At 37.6% G+C, this 11860-nt stretch overlaps 1 long non-coding RNA gene and 1 pseudogene across 1 annotated transcript; both read right to left on the bottom strand.

Moving 5' to 3' along the window:
- Positions 1-442: 442 nt before the first annotated feature.
- Positions 443-7619, bottom strand: LOC142856763 (uncharacterized). The gene is made up of 3 exons (XR_012911720.1): positions 7572-7619; positions 2108-2197; positions 443-866 (listed from the first exon to the last, which is right to left on the bottom strand). It is a non-coding gene; the product is annotated as an uncharacterized LOC142856763 (long non-coding RNA).
- LOC142858046 (U6atac minor spliceosomal RNA) lies at positions 5910-6025 on the bottom strand (annotated as a pseudogene).
- Positions 7620-11860: the final 4241 nt, after the last annotated feature.

The following is an 11860-nucleotide window of genomic DNA, read 5'->3' as shown; positions in this document are numbered from 1 at the left end:
GAAAGTTTGCCTGCCCATCTCCCCACCTCCCAGAAAGTAGGCATCATTCCTAATTCTGAGGCATGATATGTCTTGCTTTTCAAATATTTTAACAACAAGAAAACTAGTGAAAATCATCAGTATAATTTTTAAAATGGGACGTCACAAAAAATATTGAGGTTTCTTTTTAGAGACGATAACGCAAGGTCACATGAATTAAAACATGTATTTAATTATGAAGATTATTCATTATTAATATTAAATCACAGAACGTAGTGAAGTAGCAAGGATTTGGAAGAAGGTCTATTACCACCACCCTCTCCCACCCCTCACCCCCCACCGCTCAATCACAGCATGGCAAATAGATATTCGGAAACGAAAACTCTCATAAATATATATATGCCATCCTGAGTACCCCTCCATTTCAATAACACTAATTGCCCTTTTTTCCTTGCTGCTCCCAGCCATATTTCTTGGAAAACAACAGCTGTGTTTATTCAAATAGCGGCATACTGATGACTTGATGATAGGGTAATCTGCCGGAATTCCAAGTGTGACGGTCCCAGAGACAACTTCTCTGCACACCACAAAAGTATCCTTTGCACAGTACAAAGCTTTGGAAAGGAATCCCCACTCTGCTAGCACACGGGACTGGTGTTTCTTATTTCCGTTTCTTCCAGCGAGTATCATATTTTCTTGTTCTTGCAAAAATTATCTTCCCATGCACCCTTGTCAAAAAGTAAATCTGCAACACGAACATTTTCACTCCAATAGCTTCCAAGCAAAGGATTAAACAGTGCCTTGAATTACAATGAAAACAGTCTCAAGATTTAGTTCAAAATCAAAACAGTCAATTCCTCTTGTTATTTTCTCTGAATCAATGGGCACTGGAGGGGATAATAAGACAGTCAGGAGTCATTTGATGGAGAAACAAAATGAAACAAAAACAAACGAACAAACAGAAACTTAAACACCCATGGGAGTGTAATTAATTATCAAAGAATAAGCTCCCGCTGCAGCAAGGGTTAATCTCTCACATGACCTCAGTTCCCCCCACCCCATGGCTAGCAACATGTAGTCACTGAGTGTAGCAACCATAAAGCATGCTTAGATAGAAACAAGGTGCAAAATCCTGGTCAACATTTAAAAATAATGAAGTAGTTGGCCTCCTTTAATAAAGATAATATGAATAACTTGGGAAGTTCTAGAGTTTTCCTCAGATGGTATTTATCAAGAACTGAATTTTTTCTGGGTAAGAATTTAATCCCAGCACTTGGGAGGCAGAGACAGGTGGATCTCTGTGAGTGGGATGCCAGCCTGGTCTACAGAGCGAGCTCCAGGACAGGCTCCAAAGCTACAGAGAAACCCTGTCTCGAAAAAAAAAAGAAAGAAAAAGAAAAAGAAAGAAAGAAGAAAAGAGAAAAAAATTTGAAAGTACTGATTTCTTTGCTTCAGGTGAAATCACATCAACTGAAAGAACAGACTTTGTACACTGATGATTATGTTAAAATGGCAATAACAAATACGCATTCAATGCAAAAATATTTTAGGTGTTCTCTTATGAACTATAATGTGCTCTGGCTCTTTCAGTGAAAGGATTTATTTTCTTTCAGATGGGAAATTTGAAGCACACAAATGTTACCTTTTGCCCAAGGCCACCCAGAAAATAAAGGAAGGAGTGAGACTCTGACTAGGCCTCTGCCTGAGTGGTCTATGTTTTTCACCAGGACACCACACCACCTCTAACCTGTGTGGTTCATGTTCTTCACCAGGACACCACGCCACTCCTAATAAAATAATGTGCACAGGGAGAAACGCACATCGAGCACCTTAAACAAAAACCACTACAGGGAATAACAAGAGCTGTATAGCAGGGCCATGGTGGCGCACGCCTTTAATCCCAGCACTCGGGAGGCAGAGACAGGTGGATCTCTGTGAATTCGAGACAAGCCTAGTCTACAGAGCTAGTTCCAGGACAGGCTCCAAAGCCACAGAGAAACCCTGTCTCAAAAAACCAAAAAAAAAAAAAAAAAAAAAGAAAAAAGAAAAAAAAGAGCTGTATATAAAAAGGGCCATACTAATGGGAACTGAATTTGAGGGATCTAAGTGCAAACATTTTGATGTGTACCTGATGCATAAGAGATTCAAACTTTACCGAGGAAGCTGATCTCCAGCAAGGAGCTTGGAACTTTTTCAAAAACACTGTTCTCTGTGTTTCCTGGAGAGAAAAACAGGAAATGGGCTTCTAAAAAAGTCTGTTCAGGTTGAGTTGGACTTTCAAAAGACTTCCTTGCCAGAGTTTCTAAAAGGATTTATGGAAATTGTTCTGTTAGATACATTTGCATTTTGTTTGGTTTGGTTTTTTAATACAGTAAAATGCTACCAGACTAGACTGGTTTAGTGAATTCCAGAAAGAGACCAACCTCAGCCCCATGAGGGCATTTGAAACCAAGCGAGATGAACGCTTAATTCAGTAGACAATGAAGTCACACTCTGTTTCTTCTCTTCCTCTGAACATCACTAAACAGATTCCAAAACTCTTCTGCATAGATTTTTATCTGTTGCAGACTAAAAGTAGGAACTTACGTAAGAAGAATGGCAATTTCACAGCAAAGTGACAATTAGCTGCTGAACACGAGAGACTGTCTCCTAAATTTTTATGAAAATTCCTAAGAAGTTAGTAAAATAGTGGCATTTTCTTCTCTTTCCTCACACATGAGTATACACACAAACTATATATACAGGTAAACTACTTTGGACTCATATGTGTGTTTCTATATAAATCTGTACTTACTACATATTTATATGTGTATATAGACACATGCCCATGACAACTTTTGCTTTCTCTTTATGTGTGTCTATGTGTTAATCAGCATTCCGTAACTATGAAAAATAACTCTAATAAATCACTTTGTAAAGTAAACAGGTTTATTGTGGCTCATGGTTTTGGGAGTTTTCATTTGTTAAGAATTGGCCCCATTACTTCACAAAACATAGTACATCTCAGCTGGAAACACCTGAAAGATAAAGTTTCCTTCCCATATGGTGAACAGGAAGTGAAAAGAAAGACAAATATCCCACAACCCACAGCAAGAGAACGCCTCCGTCTTGGAGTTTCTATTGCTGTGGAGAAACACTATGACCATGGCAACCCTTATAAAGGTAAACAGCTAATTGGGGTGGCTTACAGTTTCAGAGGTTTAGTCCATTGTCTTCATGGGGGTGTACAAGCAGACATGCTGCTGAAGGAGCTGAGACTTCTAAATTCTGATTTGCAGGCAGCAAAAAGAGTCTGTGTCCACAACAGGCATACTTTGAACAAAGGAGATCTCAAAGCCCACCCCCCATAGGACACACTTCCTCCAAAAAGGCCACACCTCCTAATAGTGCCACTCCCCGTGAGCTTATGGATGAAATTACATTCAAACTATCACCATGTCCAATTACTTAAACCCTCCCATTAGGCCACACTTCATAGGGGTTTCCACTACCTTGCAGTAGAACCTAAGTGGTAACCAAGTCATTAACATGGTTCTCTAGGACATAGTCAGATCCAAACTATAGCAATGTGTGTAAAATGATAATTATGGTAAGTATAAAAATCAAAAAGCAGCCTGGTGAAGTAGCACAGCTTTTAATCCCAACACTTGGGAGGCAGAGGCCAGTGGGTCTCTGTGAGTTCAAGGCCAACCAGGTGTATAAAGTGAATTCTAGAACAGTCAAGAGTGTTATACAGAGATGCCCTCTCTTGAAAATCACAAAGAGTCTAAAAGTATAAATCAGACTCACAATTGTATCAATTTCCAAAGGAACTGAAGTAGTAATTAAAGATAGAACTAAAGAAAACATTCCAAATCTGAAAAAAGTCATAAACCCATGTATTTCTTTTTTTAGTTAATTTTATTGAGCTATACATTTTTCTTTGTTCTCCTCCTTCCTTCTCCCCTCCCATTCAATCCTCTCCCATGGTCCCCATGCTCCCAATTTATTCAGGAGATCTTTTTCTACTTCCCACGTAGATTAGATCCTTGTATGTCTCTCTTGGGGTCCTAATTGTTGTCTAGATTCTCTGGGACTGTGAACTGTCGGCTGTGCTTCCTGTCTAAAAGCCACTTATGAGTGAGTACATATGATAATTGTCTCTCTGGGTCCATGTTAACTCATTCAATATGATGTTTTCTAGACTAATCCATTTGCCTGCAAATTTCAAGAGCATCCTTTGATATATACCCAAAAGTGGTATTGCTGGGCCTTGAGGAAGGTTGTTTCTTTATTTTCTGAGAAATCACCACACTGACATCCAAAGGGGCTGTACCAGCTTGCATTCCCACCAGCAATGCAGAAGTGTTTCCGTCTCCCCACAATCTCTCCAGCATAAGTTGTCATCAGTGTTTTTGATCTTAACCATTCTTACAGATGTAAAATGGAATCTCAGACTGGTTTTGATTTGCATTTCTCTGATGGCCAAGGATGTTGAGTATTTCCTTAAGTGTCTTTCAGCCATTTTAGGTTTCTCTGTTGAGAATTCTCTGTTTAGATCTGTACTCCATTTTTTAATTAAATTATTTGTTCTTTTGATGACCAATTTCTTGAGTTCTGTGTATATGTTGGAGATCAGTCCTCTGTCTGATGTGGAATGAATGAAAATCTTTTCCCTTTCTGTAGACTGTCGTTTTATCTTGTTGACTGTATCCTTTGCTTTACAGAAGCTTTTCAGTTTCTGGAAGTGCCATTTATTGTCTCTCTCAGTGTCTGTGCTACTGGGGTTATATTTAGGAAGTGGTCTTCTGTGCCAATGAATTCAAGTGTACTACTTTCTCTTCTATGAGGTTCAGTGTGGTTCACTTTATGTTGACATCTTTGATCCATCTGGACTTGGGTTTTGTAAATAGCGGTAGATATGGATCTATTTTCATTCTTCTACATGTTGATATCCAGTTATGCCAGCACCATTTGTTAAATATGCTTTCTATTTTCCATTTTATATTTTGTCTTCATCAAAAATCAGGTCTTTGTAGGTATGTGGATTAATATCTGAATCTTTGATTCAGTTCCATTGGTCCCCCCGTCTGTTTTTATGACAATACCAGGCTGTTTTCAGTACAGTAGCTCTGTAGTAGAGTTTGAAGTCAGGAATTGTGATGCCTCCAAAAGTTCCTTTATTGTACAGGATTGTTTTGGCTATCCTGATAAACCCATTTATTTCTTATAGTTCACCATGTCCCAGGAAATTCTGAGCAAAAGAATATCAACCTAGAGAAATGCTTGAGAAATAATTTTCAAGACCAAAAAACTTGATAAGCATTTAGAGCATCTATGTGTATTCCATGACACTCAAAAGAACAAAAGACTTCTTTTGTATGCTAGAGAGTGCAATGGAGAGGAATATTTCTCTTTGTTCCCTTCTTTATCAGTTTTCAAAAGGATTTTGTGAACCATTCTACAACTACAAAAGCATTTGAAGATTGGCTTAGCCAACATAGTGCCAGAGGTTGGGGGTTGGAGGGTATTCTGCTTTGTTTTTTCTTAAGTTGGTTTATTTTTGTGACATGATTTGGAAACCTGCAATCTCATTTTGACTTCTTTTGATCTATAAGATTCTCGTGGTCTGATCATGACCTCTTCCTACTTTTCTTCCCTCCTGACATGAGGATTTTCCTCCTTGCTAATTTTAACTTTATCAAAACTCAATTGAAATATCTGTCATTATAAGGCATTTGTGTTTTAAGAAATAGATCTTTTTTGGCTCTTTTATTTATTTTTTTAATAGACATGTGGTTTTTTTCTTAAAGTCAGGATCTCTCTATGTAGCCCTAGACTGGCATGGAAGTTTCCATGTAAACTAGTCTGCCCTTAAACTCAACTCTAGAGATCCACCTGAGTCTGTCTCCTACGTGCTGGGATTAAAGGTATGCACTACCACACAGCCTAAAAAACAGTGGTTAACTGTCACAAAGTAGGTCATACTGCCTTCACCATATACATCTACTTATACCCAAGAGTCTTTCCATATTCCTCAAGAGGAATATGAACCTTCTTGTAGCACAAATCTAATTGGTCTTAGTGTTTTAACGAATAAAGCCTCTCTCCTTTCAAATGAAACATCAAAAGTCACTCACCTAATTGCATTAGAAAATTATTTCAACACATTGTGGGGTATAATTATCTATATGCTATAGTTAAGCAATATAGTAAGATATATATAGCTTTAGGGAAAATAAACTAGAAAGTTCTCTATTTCGTTCATTGATAACTTCTAACAAGCCTGGATATTACATATCAAATACGTATAAGAAAACTGCACATGTTAGAGAGCAGAAAGACTGAACAGACTTGACAGTGAGGACTCTGTTCTTTATGCTTTCTGCGCCTCACAATTACACCAAAAGCAACCAACAATTGCAAAGACAGGCTATGGAAAATGTTCCAAAACTTTGCAGTAGACAGAAGCCTACAGAGCTAAAAGCCGAAGCTAGCAAAGCCCACGCTGGACAAACAGCAAGGAATCACAACAAGGCCCATTACAGTCCAACTTATGAAATCAAAGACAAAGAAAAAAAACTGGTAAAACTGGTGAAATTGATACAACAGCTTCCTGGGGATGAAAATCTGTTTGAATGACAATGAATTCCTTATCAAAACCCTTGGGACAAAGGAGAGTGTCACACTTTTTCAAACTTTGAAAGTAAAAAAGTAGAGCAGCCACCAAAGAATGTGCTATCCAGAGAACATATCCTTCAGAAATAAAAGGGAGCACAAGGCATTCCTCAAGCTGAGCACAGTCGAGGGAATTGTCCAGTGGCCTATTCTGAAGTCATTAGTTAGGTAATTCTCTAAACAGAAAGAAAACGAGATCCTTGAGACAACATACTATGACCAAATACGGGTGCGTGTCATAAAATTTTCTTCTGTGGGTTTCTAAAGGGTGTTTGATGGCTGAAGAAACACAGGAATGTCTGACATGACTTAAACATTTGTAAGGAAACATTATAAACAAGTATTATAAGGTGTAGAGAGTAAAATGACATAAATAGAGGTAAGATTTCTGTATTTAATTTAACTCAGTAAAAAAATGACACTAATTAACAATTATATAATGTAATAAGGTACTGTAGCAACTACTAAGATAATGTTCTGTATTCTGCTATGTGATATAGTTCGGTAATAGAGTGTTTGCCTAACGTTCAACAGACCAAAACAACCCAAGTTTAATTTCTAGTGTGTGTGCACGCACACGGGCACTTGCTTACACACACACACACACACACACACACACACACACACACACACACACACAAAGAATACAGGTAATTTAAAATAGATTCTTAAAAGATGTTGATATAATCCTCAGGCAGACAGGGAAAAGAAAACAGAGAAAGGAGAACAGATTAATTTCTTTAGGAAAGAAAGAGGGGTGAGGGAAGGAGGGAGGAGGAGTCCATCTCTGCTCTCAGTATAGTTTGGGAAAGAACCACCAAGAGTGTCACCTACACATACGGCAATATGGCCAAAGGATAGAGACTGCAAAATGTGCTTGTTATTGCAACAGATCTTCATGTTAGTCTTAGCAAACGTAACTAGAATAAACACACCACTCCTGATTTGCCGCGGATAAAGAAAGTCCATTCTGAATCAAAAAGTAGAATCATGTTTATGCTTTCCAAAGTCACACAAAAGGATAGCTCTGTGGCCCCTGCACACAGAGTACCTGATTTCTTTGTTGGTAGCTCATAGCACACGTTTAGATAGAAAAGCCTTTGAGAAGTCCTTTGAAAGAGGAATCTCTGTACCTCTGCTTACTTCTGTATTCACAAACTTATTTCACAGCAGCAAATTCCTTAGTTAGCAGAACATCCATTTGCCCACGTATGCATTCTACAAGGCATGAGAGATATTCCATGAGACTCGGAATATAGAACAAATACTCAGCTTTTGCTGTGTCCATAGACTTGCAAGGAACAATGCAATCTACATTTTAAAAAGCAACACCATTTGCCGTAGCTCCAAAGATGAGATTTAGTCATAATTTTGATTGTACAATCTAAGTATATGTAAGAGCTGTATTCTTGAAACAGCAAAATACAGACAAAAGAAATCAAAACTTAGTTAAATAAATAAACAGATACAGGGAACTGGCATAATGGCTCAGCCAATGAGAGAACCAACTCCTCGGTATACTCCTCTCACCTCCACACACACCATGCCCATACATACAAATGCACACTGATGGGTTTTCAGAAGCTTTTAAAAGAACTAAGCATCGATAATTCATCCCCACTTTATTTACTGTATAAAACAAACAATTGATGAGACTACACAGCGGGTAGAGGAACATTTGATTAGTAACTATATTATCCAATAAATGGAAATGTTAATAATGTTTTCATATGGCACTGAATACCTGGAAACCCTATACTTCGCTACATAAAGTGAGAATGAGACTATATATATTATATATATATATATATTTATATATATATATAACATGGACTTAGTTATTTATTATATGCACACAAAAAAGCATAACAAAATATTAATAGCAGCTACTTCTAGAAGTTGTGATTAAATTTTCACTTTATTCTTCATACTTTCCAGCATTATAATCAAAATAATAAACATTATTTTCGAATGACACACGAAACAGAACAGTTTCTTCCTTCGAAGAATTCCACTCTGTCCTTCAGGTAGCACATCATTATTAATAATAATGCTTATTGAGCAGAAATAATCTCTTTTCATCATGACACATTTCGTATTCATGCAAAAATAATTGCAATCGCTAGTCTTCTTAACAAGAAAAATGTGTTCAGGTTGGATCATTTTTACCAAATGCCTAATGTTAGTATGGAAAGGAGAGTCTGACTTTGAAGGAAAAAAAAAAACTGTGAAAGGCACCAAAATGTTAAAATCATTAATTAGCTAGGGAGAAGAGAAGGGAGCCTGGAAGTGATGAGATTGGCCCCAAGATTGAGAGTCCATGTAAAGACAGCCTAGAAGTGTCTCTACATGTAATCCAGCAAATCCTTCAACCACCAACACATGGACACTCATGCTCCCTGTCGACTCCACCATGCAAGTGTCTTCCCAATTCTTACCTGCTTTTTGTCCCATAAGTCCCTTAAGCCCTGTGATTGCCTAGTTTTCACTCACAGGATCTTCTGCTCCAAAAAATATCTCCACTAAAACACATGTCTAAGGGACATTTTCACTACATTATTTCCAAAACCAGTAAGTAACTGATCATAGCTTTGCTAGGAGTTAACTCTTCCATGTTCTTTGCTGTATGTAACTTTAGGGTGTACACACCAGTGGTTTCTTTTTAAGTAACATTTCTTCTGTAGCTGCCAGTTTATTGATTTCTCTCCCTCTTTGGCTTTCCTCAATTGTATTTTTTTCCATGTGAAATTTACAACTCTAATACATGGCATCATAAATTGTTCTAGAATATACATTGTCTCTGAGACCCTGTGAACTTGTATCCCATCCCAGAACAGACAGCTCAACAGGATGAACCTGGGTCATTCTCATGTCTGCTGTTCCTTTTCACATAGATTCCAGTTTCAGATAGTTGTAAAAGGCTCTTTTTTTGTGTGTGTAACATTGTGCCCTTCTTTAGTGAACTTTCCAGCTCAGCTTCTAAAAGAAAGAAAAGTGGGTCTCTCAGAGCACGCACTTTCATTTGAAACTTTTTTGTAAAGGTTTTCTCCCATAATTATAAGGGGAACGTTCTTTATCATTATCAATTCAATGTAGAAGAGGAAATACCGTCTTTCAATCACACTGAGGCTCCTGTCTCAGCTCCACGGAATGTTTAATGACTCTGTGACATCATTTACCCTCTCTAAGTCTCCATTTACTTCTATGCAAGGAAACTGTAAAACCGCCTTTCTCCTGGGATATAATGATGAACAAATGACATTAATTAACCATGCTCTGTAACTCTTAAAATTTTTCAAAATTATTTTATTCTACTTTGATCTATTAACACTAAAAGTTACTATCCCCATTGAGCCTGACAGAGTCCATCAAAGAGAAACTCACATAAGTCTTATCAACAGAGAGCAAAACAACATTTCCCCACTGGCAAGCTGTAAAAGATATACTTGGCTTGAAATTCTAAATTCCCCATTGACCTTTCTAAATTCTAGGCTGGAGGCATTCAGTTTCTATTTCACAAAGGTCAATTATGACATAACCACCATAAGGTTGGTTAAATATTTTCTTAATTCTCTTCAAATGACTTCCACAACAAAACTAGCCAGAAATACAAATGGTTGGCTACGTATATACATATATGCACCATACATGTATAAATTTGAATGCAATGTAAATATTGCATTTTTGTATGCCTATCAATATGCTCATGTGTGTGAAACATTTAGAAACAGATACAGAAACATCTATGATGTCCTCTCTCTCCCTCTCTCGTGTGTTTACCTCTAGACTACATGAGTGTGTGAATACATGAATGCATTTATGTGTAGATGGATAAATTGATGAATTAAGTACAATAAAAATTTTTATGTGCATATATATACATACATATATATGCATGCATTGGTATTCCACCCATTAGTGACAAATTCACTAACATGACCAAAATCACCTTATACCTAACTTTGACTAGATACTAAATACAGGTAAGTAAAATCTAATATGTGCCTTGAAAACCAAGTAGTTAAGAGAAAAATCATAAAATTTACTGTGAATGCATCAATGATAACATACTCATTATCCTCATATACACAATATATAAATATATAATATTATAGGTATTCCTGGTAGGTTTTACTTTCTGTTAAAGAAACAAATTGCTAGTTTGTTCCATCTCCCCTATGAAGCTTTTGTGTTGCCAATCTGAACTGACTCCCATCTTATAAACATGGTGATCCCCACTTTGAAGTTAAGAAATATCAGCAGGCCTGAAGTGAGATGTGCTTTCACCGCGCTCAGAACCCTGACTGTTTTAAGAGCTGTTGGAGGGAAAGGTGGAGAGAGTTGAGTGCCTACCAGAAAGTCAAAGACATACGACTGAGACAAAAATCTATTTTGACCTTGGTTCCCATTCCATCTGTTCTAGAGACTAAAGTGAATTCTCAGGTTCACAATGAGTCAGTTCATTTACATCCACAGAAACATTTGCAGTTGGGAACACTTGGCAGTCACACAACCTAATACGGAAACCCAAAGAGAGCGATGGTTTTACTGAAGACACAGTCATAACCTGGGTAAATTTGATGAAGGGGCTCTCCTGGGCTCATACACTGAAAGAACCCCAGTGACCTGAGGTGACCTCCAGACCAACTATGTCTAACTAGATGGATACCCGTCCAAATGACATGTTACCAATTTAGGAAAAAAAATTAACTCAAAAATACCAATAGCAACTCTGAAATGGAGATAGTGACATTTCATTTGTATTTTAATAAATAAAGCTTGTCTGAAGAACAGAATGCAAAACAGCCATACTAGCCAGCCATATGGGCCAGGCAGTGGCACACACCTTTAATCCCAGTAGCCACACTAGTTAGCCACAGAGGCCAGGAAGTGGTAACACACACCTTTAATACCAGCACTAGAGAGGAATATAAAGCAGGAAGAAAAAGGAACTTTCTCTCTTTCAGTCTGAAGATTTTATAGAGGTAAGAACTCTCTAGAGGCTTGGGTGCTTTGCTTTTCTGATCTTCCAGTTGAACCCCAAGATCTGTCTCTGGGTTTCTATTATTCATGTTACATTTGGTGTTCAATATTTGGAGTATGAATTCACAAAAAAGCCATTTGCCTGCGGCCTTTTCAACACCAGCACAGGCCAGGGCTGTACATGGGAGCTCCCACTGTGTAATGATATGTCTCACCCAGTCCCCTAGTAGTTCAGTCCCAA

The sequence above is a fragment of the Microtus pennsylvanicus genome, chromosome 9 (assembly GCF_037038515.1).
Source record: "Microtus pennsylvanicus isolate mMicPen1 chromosome 9, mMicPen1.hap1, whole genome shotgun sequence".
NCBI lineage: Eukaryota > Metazoa > Chordata > Mammalia > Rodentia > Cricetidae > Microtus > Microtus pennsylvanicus.
Note: the sequence above shows the minus strand (reverse complement) of the source record. Positions and strands in the feature narration are given on the sequence as shown.